This window comes from Schistocerca nitens, chromosome 7 (genome assembly GCF_023898315.1).
Source record: "Schistocerca nitens isolate TAMUIC-IGC-003100 chromosome 7, iqSchNite1.1, whole genome shotgun sequence".
In the NCBI taxonomy this organism is placed as follows: Eukaryota; Metazoa; Arthropoda; class Insecta; order Orthoptera; family Acrididae; genus Schistocerca; species Schistocerca nitens.
The window spans coordinates 40,594,008-40,615,302 of NC_064620.1; positions in this window are offsets into that span (position 1 = coordinate 40,594,008).

The following is a 21,295-nucleotide window of genomic DNA, read 5'->3' on the forward strand; positions in this document are numbered from 1 at the left end:
GAAGGTCGAAGTAGGTAGGATATGTAGACTGGCAATGGCAAGGAAAGCGTTTCTGAATAAGAGAAATTTGTTAACATATAGTGTAGATTTTTCAGGAAGTCTTTTCTGAAAGTATTCGTATGGAGTGTAGCTATGTATGGAAGTGAAACATGGACGATAAATAGTTTGGACAAGAAGAGAATAGAAGCTTTTGAAATGTGGTGCTACAGAAGAATGCTGAAGATTAGATGGGTAGATCACATAACTAATGAGGAGGTACTGAATAGGATTGTGGAGAAGAGGAGTTTGTGGCACAACTTGACCAGAAGAAGGGATCGGTTGGTAGGACATGTTCTGAGGCATCAAGGGATCACCAATTTAGTATTGGAGGGCAGCGTGGAGAGTAAAAATCGTAGGGGGAGACCAAGAGATGAATACATTAAGCAGATTCAGAAGGATGTAATTTGCAGTAGGTACTGGGAGATGTAGAAGCTTGCACAGGATAGAGTAGCATGGAGACCTGTATCAAACCAGTCTCTGGACTGAAGACCACAACAACATCAACATCAACATCATCAACAACAACGTTTTTCTTTCCACAGCGCCGCGCAGGGTATCCACGCGGTCTTAGGCGCCTTGCCATGCCCCTCCCCCCCCCCCCCCCCCCCACGGTGCCGGTGGTTAGTGTCCTCCGTCGGGCATAGGTGCGTGTGTTGTCCTTAGCGTAAGTTAGCTTAAGTCAGATTAAGTAGTGTGTAAGCCTAGCGACCGATGATCTCAGCAGTTTGGTCCCATTGGAAGTTACCACGATCAAACATCTTTTGACAGAGCAAATAAATTTGGTTAAACCTTTTGGTGCTGTAATCGGTTGATGGCAGACGCTATGTGAAATAACAGTGCGTCTCTAGTACGTTAGTGTAATTAGCGTGATAGAACTCACGGTAATGTTAGAGGATTAGATAGGACGATAACGGGGATACGAGGTCGTAGTTTAGCCATGAGGTGGCGAGCGCACTTACTTGGCGGCAACAGAGCCCGACCCCTGGCATTTCAACGTAGGTGTGTGGTTGGTACGGTACTATTTGAGCGTGTATGTTGTACCGGGTAAGTCGAAATTTTTACATGTGGGGATATATCATGTAAAAACTGACGCCTCTAGCTGGAGAGACAAAGTATCTTTCCTATTACTGGTTTCATGTTTGAAAGTCCGCCTAACTCTCTTTATGATGAAACGTGTGACACCCTTATGCCTGGACAACTGCAGGTTTGTACTGTGGTAATGTTATGCGGAGTCGTTAATATACTGTGCAAAATAATTAAAGCGTCACTTTTCCGAGACCTGGCTCCCATTGCGACGCAGGAGCTGTAAATTTGGATCAAAGGTGCCTAAACCTTCACCTGTAACAGCACAAAATCATGGTGCCCTGCGACATCATCCTCTGATTCCGTAACGATTCGAACAGCAAGGTGATGATACATGCGAAAAAGGACCAGTGCTTAGTAGTTCATGTGAGGTGTAAGGCGAGTTAAGGACGTCACATTGGCACGTAATTTCACCACAATTCTGCCCATTGTCACCATGAAAATGTCACTCGGTGGGATGGTCTTCATAGCCCATCTTACCCACGTTTTACCCCATCTTTCGACGCCTCTGCGTTGGAGGTCAGAGCCGCGACACCCAGTATTGAAATCACGCATTTTTCTTACGAGTAGCCGAGGAAAGCTTTTAAGATACACACAGTATAGACACGAAAAGGCCTGAGGATTTGGCATAAAGGGTGCCAATGAAAGCACCCATTTGGAGTGTAGCACGACTGCAATTTTTGCTCTGCTCGGCACATGCGAAATCTAATGGCTGTCGAAATGGTTGCCTGTCGCAAAGGTCACTAGGAATCAATGATTTACTCTCTCTCTGTACAGGTACATTTTTGAAGTGTTCAACAAAAGTGTGCAGGTGTGACTGAGGGTGTTGCCAAACTGGAGAGTCTTAGAGGGACTCTTTGCCGTTTATTCACGCATGTGTCAATGTTGTACCGCCTCCCTACCCCCTCTCTACCCTGACCGCCGTGATCACGCCATAGGAGAGCTCGAAACACGAGGGCTAAAGAAGAATGATTACCCTTCGCTCCTGCCGATCACGTTTAGATTTCGTCAAATGGTTTTGGATGGTCGCTAGAGGTTCCACGCTGTGTACTAGAGCAAAAATTTCCGTCACCCTACACTCAAAGGGGGTGCAGGCATATTCTGTGGGGTTGTTGGCCCATAACGACCTTACAGAAGGGGTGAATTAAACGGGGATTGTCAACAGCGTCATTGGTTGTTAAGCATATGGTCCTGTTGCTCGTCGCACCGTGAAATGTTGATTTCGACCAAAACATGTGTGGGAATCAATGCCGCAAGGGTGGGAGCGGTTTAATTGACGCTCTTTGTGACAAATCTTCAGGCCTTTCCGTGGCGATACGGAAAGGCGGTGTGTCTGAAATGTTTTCCTCGGCCACTCACAAGACAACGGCGTGGTTTCAACGCAGGGTATCGCGGTTCTGACTTCCATCGCAGAGGCGTCAAAAGAATGGGTGACCTGTGGCTAAGGAGGGCAGTGATGACCTTTCCGTCGTGTGACAATTTCTTGGTTGCGTTGGGCAGAATTGTGGTGGAGTTTGGTTCGAATGCCAGATCATTAACCCGCCTTACACCTCACATGAACTTCTGAGCTCTGGCCTATTTTTGACAAGTGAAGACAGCTTGCTGTTTGAAGCGCGGCAGAGCCAGAGGGTGAAGTCGCATGGCGCCACGCTTTTGTCCTAAAACAGAGGAAGGTTGTGGGCACCTTTCAGCCAAATTTTAAATTTCTGTTTCACAATGGGAGACGATTACGGAGTTTCGAAAAAATGACCCTTCGGTTGTGTTGCACAGTGTAGTTAATCTTTAGATTTTATTTGCGGTGGTTACGCTGTTTCATATATAGGGATATAATGTGTTGTTATTTAAGCTCTGCTCATCGAGAGATTTTCCGTCCGGCGTAGGATTATGAGAGATGATTTTCCTGCTTATGTGCCGCGTAACAGAAAATCACGACATTACCCCCTGGTAGTGGATTCGTTTGGACATTCTGTACGTATAATGAAAGCAAGGGGAAACTACAGCCGTAATTTTTCCCGAGGACATGCAGCTTTACTGTATGATTAAATGATGATGGCGTCCTCTTGGGTAAAATATTCCGGAGGTAAAATAGTCCCCCATTCGGATCTCCGGGCGGGGACTACTCAGGAGGACGTCGTTATCAGGAGAAAGAAAACTGGCATTCTACGGATCGGAGCGTGGAATGTCAGATCCCTTAATCGGGCAGGTAGGTTAGAAAATTTAAAAAGGGAAATGGATAGGTTAAAGTTAGATATAGTGGGAATTAGTGAAGTTCGGTGGCAGGAGGAACAAGACTTTTGGTCAGGTGATTACAGGGTTATAAATACAAAATCAAACAGGGGCAATGCAGGAGTAGGTTTAATAATGAATAAAAAAATAGGAGTGCGGGTTAGCTACTACAAACAGCATAGTGAACGCATTATTGTAGCTAAGATAGACACAAAGCCCATGCCTACTACAGTAGTACAAGTTTATATGCCAACTAGCTCTGCAGATGATGAAGAAATTGATGAAATGTATGACGAGATAAAAGAAATTATTCAGGTCGTGAAGGGAGACGAAAATTTAATAGTCATGGGTGACTGGAATTCGTCAGTAGGAAAAGGGAGAGAAGGAGACATAGTAGGTGAATATGGATTGGGGGGAAGAAATGAAAGAGGAACCCGCCTTGTAGAATTTTGCACAGAGCATAACTTAATCATAGCTAACAGTTGGTTCAAGAATCATAAAAGAAGGTTGTATACCTGGAAGAATCCTGGAGATACTAAAAGGTATCAGATAGATTATATAATGGTAAGACAGAGATTTAGGAACCAGGTTTTAAATTGTAAGACATTTCCAGGGGCAGATGTGGATTCTGACCACAATCTATTGGTTATGAACTGCAGATTGAAACTGAAGAAACTGCAAAAAGGTGGGAATTTAAGGAGATGGGACCTGGATAAACTGAAAGAACCAGAGGTTGTAGAGAGTTTCAGGGAGAGCATAAGGGAACAATTGACAGGAATGGGGGAAAGAAATACAGTAGAAGAAGAATGGGTAGCTCTGAGGGATGAAGTAGTGAAGGCAGCAGAGGATCAAGTAGGTAAAAAGACGAGGGCTAATAGAAATTCTTGGGTAACAGAAGAAATATTGAATTTAATTGATGAAAGGAGAAAATATAAAAATGCAGTAAATGAAGCAGGCAAAAAGGAATACAGACGTCTCAAAAATGAGATCGACAGGAAGTGCAAAATGGCTAAGCAGGGATGGCTAGAGGACAAATGTAAGGATGTAGAGGCTTGTCTCACTAGGGGTAAGATAGATACTGCCTACAGGAAAATTAAAGAGACCTTTGGAGAGAAGAGAACCACTTGTATGAATATCAAGAGCTCAGATGGAAACCCAGTTCTAAGCAAAGAAGGGAAGGCAGAAAGGTGGAAGGAGTATATAGAGGGTTTATACAAGGGCGATGTACTTGAGGACAATATTATGGAAATGGAAGAAGATGTAGATGAAGATGAAATGGGAGATAAGATACTGCGTGAAGAGTTTGACAGGGCACTGAAAGACCTGAGTCGAAAGAAGGCCCCGGGAGTAGACAACATTCCATTAGAACTACTGATGGCCTTGGGAGATCCATTCATGACAAAACTCTACCATCTGGTGAGCAAGATGTATGAGACAGGCGAAATACCCACAGACTTCAAGAAGAATATAATAATTCCAATCCCAAAGAAAGCAGGTGTTGACAGATGTGAAAATTACCGAACTATCAGTTTAATAAGTCACAGCTGCAAAATACTAACGCGAATTCTTTACAGACGAATGGAAAAACTGGTAGAAGCGGACCTCGGGGAAGATCAGTTTGGATTCCGTAGAAATGTTGGAACACGTGAGGCAATACTAACCTTACGACTTATCTTAGAAGAAAAATTAAGAAAAGGCCAACCTACGTTTCTAGCATTTGTAGACTTAGAGAGAGCTTTTGACAACGTTAACTGGAATACTCTCTTTCAAATACAAGGAGCGTAAGGGTATTTACATTTTGTACAGAAACCAGATGGCAATTATAAGAGTCGAGGGGCATGAAAGGGAAGCAGTGGTTGGGAAAGGAGTGAGACAGGGTTGTAGCCTCTCCCCGATGTTATTCAATCTGTATATTGAGCAAGCAGTAAAGGGAACAAAAGAAAAATTCGGAGTAGGTATTAAAATTCATGGAGAAGAAGTAAAAACTTTAAGGTTTGCCGATGACATTGTAATTCTGTCAGAGACAGCAAAGGACTTGGAAGAGCAGTTGAACGGAATGGACAGTGTCTTGAAAGGAGGATATAAGATGAACTTCAGAAAAAGCAAAACGAGGATAATGGAATGTAGTCGGGCGATGCTGCGGGAATTAGATTAGGAAATGAGACACTTAAAGTAGTAAAGGAGTTTTGCTATTTAGGGAGTAAAATAACTGATGATGGTCGAAGTAGAGAGGATATAAAATGTAGACTGGCAATGGCAAGGAAATCTTTTCTGAAGAAGAGAAATTTGTTAACATCGAGTATAGATTTAAGTGTCAGGAAGTCGTTTCTGAAAGTATTTGTATGGAGTGTAGCCATGTATGGAAGTGAAACATGGACGATAACCAGTTTGGACAAGAAGAGAATAGAAGCTTTCGAAATGTGGTGCTACAGAAGAATGCTGAAGATAAGGTGGGTAGATCACGTAACTAATGAGGAGGTATTGAATAGGATTGGGGAGAAGAGAAGTTTGTGGCACAACTTGACTAGAAGAAGGGATCGGTTGGTAGGACATGTTTTGAGGCATCAAGGGATCACAAATTCAGCATTGGAGGACAGCGTGGAGGGTAAAAATCGTAGAGGGAGACCAAGAGATCAATACACTAAGCAGATTCAGAAGGATGTAGGTTGCAGTAGGTACTGGGAGATGAAGAAGCTTGCACAGGATAGAGTAGCGTGGAGAGCTGCATCAAATCAGTCTCATAACTGAGGACCACAACAACAACAACATATGTTATTTGTTTTAAAGTATTAATTCAAGATCTGTTGCGTTATATTGCGTTTGACATCTCGTATAATCGTCAGAGTTTTGTTGTAATTTTTCAGATTCACCTGAAGATAAAACTGTCGTCTGTAAACCTGGTTGTGCTTTCCTTCTCCTGAAAAATAAAAATTTATTTCAACTCTAAAAGATTATGTCAGTTACGAACTTAAAGATAATTTACTGTTTCCTTTAATGTAAATTATTACATATATATTTATTCAAACATATTGCAGCGTATGGACATAGTTTTACGCTATTTAAAGAAATGTGCCATTTGTTTACAAGAGATAGCACTCGTCGTCCGAATAAAAGTATTAAGCATTGTTGAGGTGTTGCCCATTGTTCTATGATTGCGCTCTGTTGTCGACATGACAGAAAGTGCTTATTGTGTTTGCCATTCATTCTTATACAGCCTTCATTCCTTCTTCCAAAAGAATCACGCGCTTGTGTGAAAGCACTTGCTTTCAGATATGGTCACTTTTGGGTTGGCAGAAGAGCCAGAGCCAACACCGTGTTACTAGAGGATGCCGAAATGCACGCGTTTTAGCTCACGCAGCTGACGTGAGGAGGGAAGAACTATACTGACGTGAGGTCTGGAACATGAGAAGGAATTAGAATTCAGAAAGCGGACGTAGCTAGTTTGATCCTTAACTTTAATCCATTAATGATGAACGTCGCTCTTGACGGTACATGATTCACAATATTGTCTGTTCAGAATTCATTCTAATTACTGAATATGGCGCCCTGCTAGGTCGTAGCAAATGACGTAGCTGAAGGCTATGCTAAACTGTCGTCTCGGCAAATGAGAGCGTATGTAGACAGTGAACCATCGCTAGCAAAGTCGGCTGTACCACTGGGGCGAGTGCTAGGGAGTCTCTCTAGACTAGACCTGCCGTGTGCCGGCGCTCGGTCTGCAATCACTGATAGTGGCGACACGTGGGTCCGACGTATACTAACGGACCGCGGCCGATTTAAAGGCTACCACCTAGCAAGTGTGGTGTCTGCCGGTGACACCACAGTCACATGCATGGCAGACATGTTTCTGTATCAAGTACACTATGTCAGTGGGTGTGCAATACAAATAATCCATTCGAATGTCCACACAGAAATCGAATGGATTAAGGTCACGTGAAAGGTGACGTCATTCTTCTGAACCTCCTCTACCATTCCATCGCTAAATAAATGTTTCTATTACACTGTTAGATGGAGTGTGTAAACTTTGTACGTTGTACATCAGCAGGGGTAACGTTCCCCAAAAGCAGTACTAAAGAAAGAAAAGCAATTTATCTAGTTTATATATCCGCACAGGGCATAACAATGCCGCGATACCGTCACTGCCGGTACAGATGTAACTGTACTAGCCGATGGTGGCTCGCATACGAAGCTGTGGAGCTGAACGCCGGATAGGAAATGAAACGAGACGTGCGAGTCGGTCTACTGAGCGCAGACAGTCCGAACACGGCACACGGACAAACACGGAGAAAAACACAAAAGCGACCAGCGCTACTGACTGAACAACGAAGCACTAGGAAACAGAGAGTGGCGCAAGGTGAACGCCAAGTGCAACGTACCGACCGAGTGGTTGTAACTGAAGTGCACCTTCTCACGGAGCTCCACTGTGGGCTGTAATTATCGTATGGCAGCGAAACGTAGTACATACTACACTCCTGGAAATTGAAATAAGAACACCGTGAATTCATTGTCCCAGGAAGGGGAAACTTTATTGACACATTCCTGGGGTCAGATACATCACATGATCACACTGACAGAACCACAGGCACATAGACACAGGCAACAGAGCATGCACAATGTCGGCACTAGTACAGTGTATATCCACCTTTCGCAGCAATGCAGGCTGCTATTCTCCCATGGAGACGATCGTAGAGATGCTGGATGTAGTCCTGTGGAACGCCTTGCCATGCCATTTCCACCTGGCGCCTCAGTTGGACCAGCGTTCGTGCCGGACGTGCAGACCGCGTGAGACGACGCTTCATCCAGTCCCAAACATGCTCAATGGGGGACAGATCCGGAGATCTTGCTCGCCAGGGTAGTTGACTTACACCTTCTAGAGCACGTTGGGTGACACGGGATACATGCGGACGTGCATTGTCCTGTTGGAACAGCAAGTTCCCTTGCCGGTCTAGGAATGGTAGAACGATGGGTTCGATGACGGTTTGGATGTACCGTGCACTATTCAGTGTCCCCTCTACGATCACCAGTGGTGTACGGCCAGTGTAGGAGATCGCTCCCCACACCATGATGCCGGGTGTTGGCCCTGTGTGCCTCGGTCGTATGCAGTCCTGATTGTGGCGCTCACCTGCACGGCGCCAAACACGCATACGACCATCATTGGCACCAAGGCAGAAGCGACTCTCATCGCTGAAGACGACACGTCTCCATTCGTCCCTCCATTCACGTCTGTCGCGACATCACTGGAGGCGGGCTGCACGATGTTGGGGCGTCAGCGGAAGACGGCCTAACGGTGTGCGTGACCGTAGCCCAGCTTCATGGAGACGGTTGCGAATGGTCCTCGCCGATACCCCAGGAGCAACAGTGTCCCTAATTTGCTGGGAAGTGGCGGTGCGGTCCCCTACGGCACTGCGTAGGATCCTACGATCTTGGCGTGCATCCGTGCGTCGCTGCGGTCCGGTCCCAGGTCGACGGGCACGTGCACCTTCCGCCGACCACTGGCGACAACATGGATGTACTGTGGAGACCTCACGCCCCACGTGTTGAGCAATTCGGCGGTGTGTCCACCCGGCCTCCCGCATGCCCACTATACGCCCTCGCTCAAAGTCCGTCAACTGCACATACGGTTCACGTCCACGCTGTCGCGGCATGCTACCAGTGTTAAAGACTGCGATGGAGCTCCGTATGCCACGGCAAACTGGCTGACACTGACGGCGGCGGTGCACAAATGCTGCGCAGCTAGCGCCATTCGACGGCCAACACCGCGGGTCCTGGTGTGTCCGCTGTGCCGTGCGTGTGATCATTGCTTGTACAGCCCTCTCGCAGTGTCCGGAGCAAGTATGGTGGGTCTGACACACCGGTGTCAATGTGTTCTTTTTTCCATTTCCAGGAGTGTATAACGCGTTAATGCGGGATCGATGATCCCTGAAAAAAAAAGTTAGCTACAGTTTTGATCACCAGGTGCAAATCTGGCACTGAACACTGTTTCCATGACGGTTGACATCCACGCTGTCATTCGACAAGCCATAACGTGAGTGAACAGTGTACGGCTATTGAGAAGAGAGATCGTGAGCTCTTAGTGATACTATTTTATGTGAACGGTAGTAATTACAGTGCTGCATTGAGAAAGTATCGCTGACTGAAAGGTCTGGTGAGAGCCCCAATGTTATTACGTAGTTCATAGATGATGACAATGAAATTTGAAAACACGGGTGAGTTTGGTGTGGCAGCTGGAAGAGGAAGGCGTCCTATCCTGTTGCTGCATCGTATGTCACGGATAACGCCAGTTCTCGTGCACTATCACGAGAATTGTGCATCCCAAGGTCAACAGTATGGAAAGTTTTGCGGTCTATTGTACCCCGGTGTCTGCACAAATCCAGAAGGGGCAGCAACTGAAACCCCGTGATCCGCAGCAATGTTCAGAATTAGCTCTTCGGTTTGTGGCACTGATCGAAGCTAGTAGCATGTGGCTGGGCAATATGTTGTGGTTTGACGACAGAGTGCAGTGAATACACATAACTGCCGAATTTGGGGTACTGTTAAACCGCTCTTTATGCACGAAGGGGACCCCCCGTCCACAATTCTCGCTGCCCATGTCCATGTTGTCGTTTCATGACGCGGGAACGCCCATAACCCAGAGAAACTGCCAGCGTGAAGGGAAAGATACACTCTTAAGCATGAGTTAGTCTTATCCCTACAGCCGCAGACACAAGTAAATACGAGAGGATCCCCCCCAAAGTAAAAGAACCGGGATAACATTGCCGTGGGTGGAGCTTGTGCAGTACGCATTTCTGTCGCTAGGCTTGTACTTTATCTCCTGGGGTGGTCATGAATGTGAAATTTATAAGTTCCATGTGATTTTTTTTTCTTTTCTTCTGGTCTTGGACTGGAAGAGGAGAGAATGATTGTCTGAGGTTCATCTTGCTGTAACAGTCTATATAAGTTGTAAACGAAACTGAAATATAGTTGTTCATGACCTGAAGTTTGTGTACAGTACGCAATAATTTGTAAACCTAAACCTTGCTTGTCCTGAGTAGAGATGGCCTTAAAGGAAAATTGACCATTGTTAGGCGCCATACTAGAAAATAACTAGTAATTTTCTTTCAGCTCGAGACGTGCAGCCGGTTAGGACACTAAACTTTCTTTCAGATTCCACGAGCTTTGCGGCCGCTACGAATAAATTAATATATTTCATTTCAGATTTTCTTTAGGTTGCGCGATAACATCCCAGGCAAAAATGCCTGGTTATAGGATTCTAGTTCTAGTGTAAGATTTCATCAGCAAAAGATTATGCTTGTTATCTTATATTGGTATTCGAGACGAAACCACGATCAAAGGCTTAGTTTCCATGTTAGAGCTCATTTTATTACATCTCTTTAAATCACATTAATCATGGAATGGAAACACACAGCAACAGAACTTACCAGCGTGACTTCAAACACTTTGTTACACGAAATGTTCAAAATGTCCTCCGTTAGCGAGGATACATGCATCCACCCTCCGTCGCATCGAATCCTTGGCTCTGGCTCTGAGCACTATGGGACTCAACTTCTGAGGTCATTAGTCCCCTAGAACTTAGAACTAGTTAAACCTAATTAACCTAAGGACATCACAAATATCCATGCCCGAGGCAGGATTCGAACCTGCGACCGTAGCGGTCCTGCGGTTCCAGACTGCAGCGCCTTTAACCGCACGGCCACTTCGGCCGGCACATCGAATCCTTGATGCGCTGATGCAGCCCTGGAGAATGGCGTATTGTATCACAGCCGTACACAATATGAGCACGAAGAGTTTCTACATTTGGTACCGGGGTTGCGTAGACAAGAGCTTTCAAATGCCCCCATAAACGAAAGTCAAGAGGGTTGAGGTCAGGAGAGCTTGGAGGCCATGGAATTGGTCCGCCTCTACCAATCCATCGGTCACCGAATCTGTTGTTGAGAAGCGTACGAACACTTCGACTGAAATGTGCAGGAGCTCCATCGTGCATGAACCAGATATTGTGTCGTACTTGTAAAGGCACATGTTCTAGCAGCACAGGTAGAGTATCCTGTATGAAATCATGATAACGTGCTCCATTGAGCGTAGGTGGAAGAACATGGGGCCCAATCAAGACATCACCAACAATGCCTGCCCAAACGTTCACAGAAAATCTGTGCTGATGACGTGATTGCACAATCCTTCCTTCAATTGGGTCAACTGGGGGTGAATCGAGGAAGTACAGTACATACTGACGAAACTAAAATGAGCTCTAACATGGAAATTAAGCGTTTCCGGACACATGTCCACATAACATCTTTTCTTTATTTGTATGTGAGGAATGTTTCGTGAAAGTTTGGCCGTACCTTTTTGTAACACCCTGTATATGTTGAGGGATATCTGTGATGATTCAAGAGAGAGACAATTAATTATTTATAATCCCGTAACCACCCTGAGTCCTGAGCTAGTTTGCTGATTGCTTATCCGCGTCGGACTAAATTAAGTTACATTACACTCTTCATCGTATTATTAGAGTTATTTCTCTTTTGTTTTGACGTCACTTTATTAAAAGCTATCAAGGCATATATAAATATTTATTAAATTACATTACTGCGTGCCTAGAGCAACTGATTGCCGCCTGATCTACAGTGTTTGTTTTTGCTAGCACTGTTTTGCTCTTGTTTCGTTTTTTATGATGGCAACTTTAAGTGAGCAACGTGCAGCTGTGAAATTTCGTTTTATGCGCGGCAAAAAGCTGTTGAAACTGTTTTAATGTTGAAAATAACTTACCAAGCTGACGCTGAAGGAAAACCTCAAGTGTGCGAGTGGTTTGCACGATTTAAAAAAGGCGACATGTCGATTGATGACAAACCTCGTTCTGGACGTCCGTCAACTGCCCGACTCGTAGAAAATATTGAAAGAAATCGAGAACTTCTGCTCACAGATCGTCGACAGACAATTGATCAACTGTCAGAGATTAGTGGGTTACCTTGGAGCTCGGTTCAGCGAATTGTAATGGGAGATTATGAAATGAAAATTGTTGATGCCAAGTTTGTACTAGTCCTCCCTCGGGCATGGGTGTGTGTGCGCTTGTCCCTAGGACAATTTAGGTTAACTAGTGTGTAAGCTTAGGGACTGATGACCTTTGCAGTTAAGTCCCATAAGATTTCACACACATTTGAACATTTTGAACAAGTTTGTTCCTCCGGTTCTGACTGACAATCAAAAGGAACTTTTAGTTGAAACATGTTGTCCTACGAAACAACAGCTTGGAACTGGTCGAGATTTTCTATCAAAGGTCATTACTGCTGATGACTCATTATGCTATGGTTACGGCCCAGAAACAAAGCAACAGTCAAGCCAGTGGAAGACAAAATCATCACCCCGTCCAAAAAATTGTCTTAAAGTCAAATCAAACATCGAAAGAATGCTGATTTGCTTTTTTGGTGCCAAGGGCGTAGTTCATCCAGAGTTTCTTCCCCCCAAGGCCAAGACCGTCAATTAAACCTTTTATTTGGAAGTTTTAAGAAGATTGCGCAACAGTCGTATTAAAAAAAGACCAGATTTGTGGCAGACAGGAGACTTGTTCTTCCATGATGACAACGCACCTACACACAGTCACCTCTGTTAGTTTTTGGCTAAAAATGGCGTGGTCCCACTGCCCCGCGCACCTCATTCACCTGACCTGGCTCTGTGCAACTTTTACTTGTTTTCACGCTTGAAACGGGACATGAAGGGACACCAATTTTATAACATTGAAGAAGTCTATAGAAAAACGAGAGAGTAGCTGTTAGCCGTTTCTGAGGATGACTACCAGAAACGTGTCGAACAGTGGAAGCGCTGGTGGAACAACTGTAATAGCTGTAATGAAGATTATTTTGAAGGGGATAAGGTTGTTTTTTAAACAATTTAAAAATATGTAGCTTTATAAAAATATGTTAAAATTAAAATTTAAGTGTCTTGTTCGCAATCTTGTTAAAATATTTTTTTTATTGGAGCGAGTGACAGGTTTCGAATCTTCCATAGACATCTTCAGACTCCAGAGCGGTGGATGGACACTGCTAGACGAGGGTCGACGGATTTCGTCTAGCAGTGTCCATCCACCGTTCTGAAATCTGAAGATGACTCTTTCATACAGTCGAAACCGGTCACTCACTCCAATTAAAAATATTTTAACAAGATTGCGATCAAGACTTTTTCAAATTTTAATTTTAACAAATTTTAAGATCGCTGACTGTTTTCAAAAATTTTATAAAAATATTTCCTGTTTTTTTTTTTTTTTTTTTTTTTTTTTTTTTTTTTTTTTTTTTTTTTTTTTTGGGTACTTCATCGTATCCCTAGAAAGGTAACCCACGGATCCAGCCGCGGTCAGATCCCCACTACACCGTGCAGCGTGGCTCACCACTCGACAAAAACTTTTTGCACTGCTATACAAACAAATGACTGCCTCGTTTTTACTTCTGTAAACGAAGTTGGGAATTTGTCTGGCCATGTATTGGTTGTATGTAGCAGCAGGATCGTAGAATCCCTTGCCCTCCCTCACATGCAAGTCTATGCCTCGTTTGAGGCGAAGTGATTTGCAAAAGTGTAAACTACGTCCACATCCATACTCTGTAAACCATTGTGGGTGCGTGAAAGAGGGTACGTCCCTTCATATCATTTTTGGGGCTTGTTTTCGATTCATTCACATATGGAGTGTGGGAAGAATGATTGTTTAAACGCCTCTCTGTGCGAGTTGTAATTAGTCTGATCTTGCCCTCGCGATCCCTGTAGGAATGAAAAGTAGAGGGTTGCAGTAATTCCTAGATTCATAACATAAATTTGTTTTTCAAACTTCCTGTGTAGGCTTTCACGGGATAGTTTGCGTCTGTCTTTCACGCGTTTGCCAGTTCCATTTTTTCACTATCTCAATGACGATATCAGACAATCCTGCGAACAGTCTTGCTGCCCTTCTCTGTATACGTTCAGTATCCCCTATTAGTCCTATTTAGCACGGGCCCACACGCTTGAGCTCTAAACTAGGATGGGTCGCACGATTGTTTTGTAAGAAATCTCCTTGGTCGAATGACGGCATTTCTCTAGTTTTCTACCAATGACCCATATATAGACGTGGGAGGTGTGTCTCAGTTACTGCCTTAGGCATAGCAGAATGGCAGATCAGACGCACTCTCCGCAACACCTCTACAGTACAGCGTGTGGAGACGGAAGAAGTCACGGAAGAAGAGACAGCCGTTGCCTGTATACTGGCACGCTATCGGGGAAAATAGGACAAATATTGAGGAAACAGCGAGTAGGAACTGTCATTTTCCCACCAAATAAAACAGGTGTATTATTGGGAAGTCTCAAAGACTATCTCGGTTTGCACAAGGCCGGCGTGTACCAGATCCCGTGTCAGTGTGGGAAGACTTATATTGGACACAGTGCGCACCATCGAAGATCGTTGCCGAGAACGCCAGAGGCACACTCAGATACCCCAACAAGTCGGCCGTCGCAGAGCACTGTTTGTCCGAAAATCACGAAATGGACTACCAACATACCAGGGTCTTGGCACAGACGTCTAAATACTGGGACAGCGTCGTTAGAGATGCTATCGAAATTCGTACCAGGGACGGACTCATCAACCGAGATTGCGAATATAACCTCAACGAGGCATGGGAACCAGCACTGAGCCTAATTAAAAAGACGTTCAGCAAATAAAACGAATGGGCCACCAGGGGGGATGAGGCAATTACACAGACGCCGACGCCAGCGTCTCAGCGACCGCCGACGCGCGTTTGCGGACCACGGAGAGAACACCTCGCCCGGGGGGGGGGAGAGATTTAAGACGGCCGGCCACCCTCAGGACCTCAGTTCGTCAGCGCACCTGACGAGGGCGACATGTATGATCGCAGAAATATTGTGCCCGTTGGACACTATGGACCGGCAGCACGCCCGTGCACTGTTCGAGCAAGAAATACGCAGGGAGAAACTGAAGAATCTTTCAAAACATCGTCTACAGATGGATGTAGTCATACCAATATATTGCTTGCTCCTGTGTTTACGTCGCACTATAAGATCGTGGAGGTCAAATTACAAGTTTCTGAGCTCATGTGGTTTCTTGTCAACAATAGTGCTCCCCAGGCACAGGAAACGGGCGTGGTGGTGCGGAGAGTGGCGGTGATACACGAAGTACCCTCTACCACCCACCATAAGGCGGCTAGTGGACTCTAGATGTAGATATAGCTGTTCCGTTACCCTTTGATTTATAGTTTCAAGATGTGGGCGTTGATATACATGATCGGCAATTGAAGTGTGAAGGGCACACGGTGTACATATTAGATGAAATGGTTATGAAAGATGTGTATATAGTGAGAAATATCAGTTTGTTCGGTATATTTGACAGTTTATTTGAAATATTTACCACTTTGGCCATCTGAGCTTGCCGCACACGTGAGTGATACGTATTCTTTGTCTACCAGAGTTTGTAGTATGGTTGAGCAGAGGTCGGGCGAGCGAAGGAGTCGGAAGCTGTTGGCCAAAGAGCTTAAGAGGGTGTCTGTCATTGCAGTGTGAGTAGCTTAGACGGCGGATGTGCCACACAGAGCTTTTTATTTAAGATGTTCCTTGATGTGCAATTTGAGGACAAAGAATGATTTCTGAAAAGTCCTTATAGAGAGATAACACTAGGGTAAAAGGTAATTTATAATGAGTTTATTTTTAGTACATCCACTAGTTTTTTTATTATTATAGTGCAAAGATTTCATCATGTTTAACAATATCTACACTTTAGTAACGATGGAGAAGTATGTCATGCTGTCGGTATTCTAAATGGTTTCCTTCCATCACTATTAGTTAAAAATATTTTATTTGGAAAGGAAATGATAACTTTTACATAACCTAAAAATTGTGTGTAAAAGTAAATTTTATGATAAATGACAATGCTTTAAAAATTATCTTTCATGTTAGGTGAAGTTTCTTTCATGTTGTTAAAAGGATTAAATACAATCACAGAATCATTCCCTATTCATTTATTAATATTTCATGAAGCTCATCCCCTTCATTACATAAGGAAAAAATGGTTCAAATGGCTCTGAACACTGTGGGACTTAACATCTGAGGTCATAAGTCCCCTAGAACTTGGAACTACTTAAACCTAACTAACCTAAGGACGTCACACACATCCATGCCCGAGGCAGGATTCGAACCTGCGACTGTAGCGGTCGCGCGGTTCCAGAGACAAGCTTAGATGAGAAGATGGATTTGGCCCAGCCTGCACTGTCACGACTTGCAATATCGCGTTAACAGTGGAACTTATTTTCAGAAAAGAGAACAAGAGTTTAATTTACGAAAATAAAATACAATAAGACAAGAAGGCAAAATGCTACGCAGTGATTTGTTTCAACTCATCATTTCTGGAGTGCAGTCAGAGCAGAGTCAAGTAATCCGTTGAAAGGTAAGACTCTATTGTAAGGGCCTAAATGAACTTCCTGAGAGAGAATTAAGATCAATTTTCATTACCGAAATTTCATGTGAATTCAACAGATGCGTTTTTATAACAGGGCACAGTTTTTGCTACGTAACAGTTAACTGCGTGCGATTGTTTCATGCGAGAGTCATTCTGATTATTATTGATAACCATTATTTACATTTATTTACAGATAGTTATGCAGTATAGATTAATGGTTATTACATACATCAAAAGTGATTTACACAGTCATGTTCGTGTTTACAAGTATGGTAGCTAAAGCGATTCTAGATAAAGTAATGTAATCAGAGTTTGAAAGTATTTCCTTTCGGATTTCTAGCGAGAGGTTTTGGCACACACACAGTTTCCAGTTAATAAAAGTAAAAGCTTAGATAGTTTGAAATGTAATAATGTTTCTCAGTTTACAGAAAACACTCCCAACTGCAATTCGTTGCCAGCTAATCGGAATTTACGGATGGATGCTAATACCACGAGCACAGGTGAGTTTTGCGTGAAAGGAATTTGATAAATGTGTAATAGACATGGGAGACGAGGAAAGGTCCTCGCGATCAAGCGCGCCCATGTCCGTCAACAACGTGTAGTGTTAAATGTTTCATTCAAGTCGTTTCCGCGTGCGGCCGATTTCACACGAACTCAGTATCTTCGTTGTCAGTGTAGGGAACTTCGTGCACAGCACAGTAGACTTCCCGAAGACGTGTTTCCGTCGGGTACCACCACAACTCTCAAGAGAGACAAACGCCAAGCGACTGAGGTTGTCCCTGCAGCAGTTAATACGATACAAAGCGGAGAGAGTTCCATTCCTAAGCTGAAGCATCGCAGGGTTCGGAACGCGCCAATTGACACTTGAGACGAAGGAAGCATCTATGTTGAGGACACCCTCCTCGTCTGTCTGTCATGAAACGAAACATTCGTATACTTGAAGTTGTGGCCACAGTCTTTTGGGACACAAATATTGTGCTTCTAGTTGATTTTCTCTCTCTTGGAGGGACCGTGAATCGTGCCAGTTACTGTGCAGAAGGCAGTTCGGGTGAAACTATCGGGACTGCTTTTGAAAGGTTTTCATTCGGTCAGCCGATTTTATGGACTGTATTTGAACACGCTTGTTACGTGAAGTCGCGTGGAAATCCCTGGAGGGAACACGTGGAACACGACTGGGAAATAGTTGAGAACTGGAATTTGAAGCTGACTGCTGCCTTACGGAGCCTGATAGGCAGTCGTTCTTCCCTCGCCCTATTTGCGACTGAAAAAGGAAAGGAAGTACAAAGTATTCTCCGCCACGCACCTTACGATGGCTAGCGGAGTATTTATGGAGATGTAAATACAGCCTGGACTTCGCAGCAAGCAATTTTCATGTCTTTGGACAGACCTGGCCGGTCTGCACTCCAGAACCTGTAACAACAACAACGCTGTACTATTGTACATATAATAATTTTTTCTTCTGATTTTCGATAAATTAGTGTAAGCGATGTTCTGATTTCATTTCTTTTTTCTTTTCATGTCATTATGTTAAAGAAACTGTAAACAATTTTCGATGTGAATATTAATGTTTATGTCAAATTGCAAGCAATATTATAACAAAATGGAAATGTAAGAAATGTTGAAACTATTGTAAGATGTCGAAGTTGTAATTGTGCGTCTGGTCCATACGTAGGCAATGTATTAGGATATGTAGAATGCAAAACCTTTGGTGAATACCCTGTCTGTAGGGGAGCGGTAAAAGGTGGATGGCAGGCGAGCGCGGGAAAATGCACACGGGCGCGGCACGGCATAACGGGCTCAGCAGTAGTAGTCTGAGTTGCGCTTTGATCTGAGCAACACGTTCTGGATCGAGGAGGCTCTACTGGAAAACGTGATTTCATTGAGCCTCGGATGTGTCGTTTCCGACGACTATACAGCATGGCAAAATTCCATGGGCACTAAATGGAAAAATATTGCGACGCTATGAAGAAGTAAAGTGCCGATACATCAAGAGCCATAGCTGTGATTGTATGTGTGCTCTGCGCCTCGCCATCTCGCCGCCTGCCAACCGCCGCATCGATACGAACAGGTTGAAACTTTTAGTACTGTATTCGTGTGGACCAGTGTTACTTTTGTTCTTAACTTTTCAATAACAACTTAACTTTTACCAGAACTGTCCTATCATTTAATTATCCTCATCACTAACCTAGACAGGGTACTTTCCACATGATGTACAATCCGAGTGTCCCGAGATGAAGATTTAAAGCTTATGTTAATAATAATTACCTGCAGACCTAGATACGTTAGAAAATTGTTTAAAGAACTTTATTGTTAATGAATCAATAAGTAAATAATATAGGTCTGACAAAGTTGGAAGATAATGTTGAAATTGGTTTAGTAATGAAGTTTAATTAATTTGAGACAAAAATAATGGTAGTTAAATGAGCAAGAAATAAGACAAAAAGAGTAGTAAATCATATATTGGAAATCTTGAGTGCTTAATGATTCAAATAACCAAAATTTCAGTACAGTGATCATAACAGTTTCAGCCCCCCCCCCCCCACCCTTTTCTTTTCTACTCATTTAAATTCTGAAGTGTACTGAACTGATTTGACCAGCAAAGTTAAAGTCAATATAAAACCAAGATTTATTAGCGTTTTACCTTTTTCAAAATTGACATTCTATGTGCGTTTCGAAAGTGCTGTTTCTAGGGTAACCTATGCCCGATTTTAATCAGATCAATAGACAGTACGATGTTGGTAGTAAACATTATAGTGTATTGTTGTGTATTTATGGCTTGTTCATATTAGTACAGAAAGTGAAATTATTAGTTCAGTAGATTTTCTGGTTCTAAAATTTACCATAGTATGCAGTGTTGTTACGTGTTGTTTTGTATGAACGTGCATCAACTTGTACTGGGAAGAAACTCAGTTAATGCCTAATTAGGCTGGCGACCGTATTATTAACAATTTGGTAGCATCTGCTGTGTCGTTTCTTGTCCGTCCTAACGTGTAGTTGCACTTCGGACTTGCTTGACGTATCGTTGTTACTGAGTGGGTGAAAGTCTGATTTTGCCTCCATTCAGGTACACGCGGTCAACATATACACCAAAATCCTTTCTTATAAGGTGAAGCCCGTCAACTTACCATAGTACAGGCTTTAATAAGTATCGTGCGCAGTAGCGTAGTGTTGAGAGGCACCCACTTGCCTTTCTCATACTGTGGCATCAAGCAGTCAGGCCTGCAAGATGGGTGGTTTGCCAAGCGAGTGGATTAGCAACATGAATTCTCGTATCTTACGATTTTGTTACAAATTATCCTCCTGCATGAACAATACGCAACGGAAACACGCATCTGACTATAGAACCCTGTCTGCACACTACGCTCTGGCAATACCACACTTACTTTTTGTCTTTGATTTAACGGCTTTTATACAAATTCGGGACATTATGATAACATACAATTTAATGAAATAGGCCACTAATCTCTTTCTTTTCACTATTTGATTTATTCATTAGCACACAAATTCTACAACCTACGACAATATCATAAGAGAATTTCCATACTACGGTCTCGTAATCTATCTACCACAACTGTGCACTCCCTGGATCGGATGGTGGATCTTTTATTATACCTCACACCTCGCCTCTCACAATCATTCTCCAGAAACATTCCTCCAGATCGAGCGATGCAGAAGGAACAGGCATACCCACAAAATCTTCCGAAACTACCTTGCTACTCCCATGCAAAACACACATATTCAAATTACAAGACATACCCAATACAACAATCTGAAATAATACACAAAAAACCGTTACAACTTCATCATTTTCCGCTTTCCCACTTCAATCAATATTTAACCCAGTTTCACTCGACACTGCCCCAATTTGTAATTCCAGTTTCCTACTGTGAACTCTGGAGATAAACGCTCGTCTTCCTGTGCAATGCAAGCCAAGTGGCGTTGCTGGAAAAACGGCCGACTCACCTTGATTTTCTCTCAGAGTTTAAATTCAGCGTCACACGGAATGATATTTCTTAAATACTTCAATTTATGATAGTATCTCAACTTATAACTACACGTGGCCCCTTTGTGACCGTTGGTTTACTATAATCCCTTTAAAATTACCTGCCTCACTTTGTAATTTTCCCCACAAAAGATCCTAGGAAAGAGAAATGATTAGTTCTAACTACTCTTAAGTATTCCACATCCATACCATGCTTCCACGCTTTCATTACGGAGCACAACAAAACAACAGGTCTTCACAGCAGAAGGTTCAGCGCCAGAGTGCCGAGTCTGAAACATGGCCGTCTTTTCGTTCTCTCGCACCTCTCTCGAAGTGGGAGAAGCACCTTGCTACCTTATTGGTCGGCCACATTTCAAACGCTCAAAAGCTCTGGTAACTTCCATCTCTTTGGTCTCACCAAAGGTACCCAAAGGATCGACTCAAAGATGCTCATATCGATTCACTATCTGTGGTTAGCAGACGACCATACATTCATTCATTTACACCACACAGATCTCACCAAACGGGATGTAGGGATTTATTTTGCGGAAGTG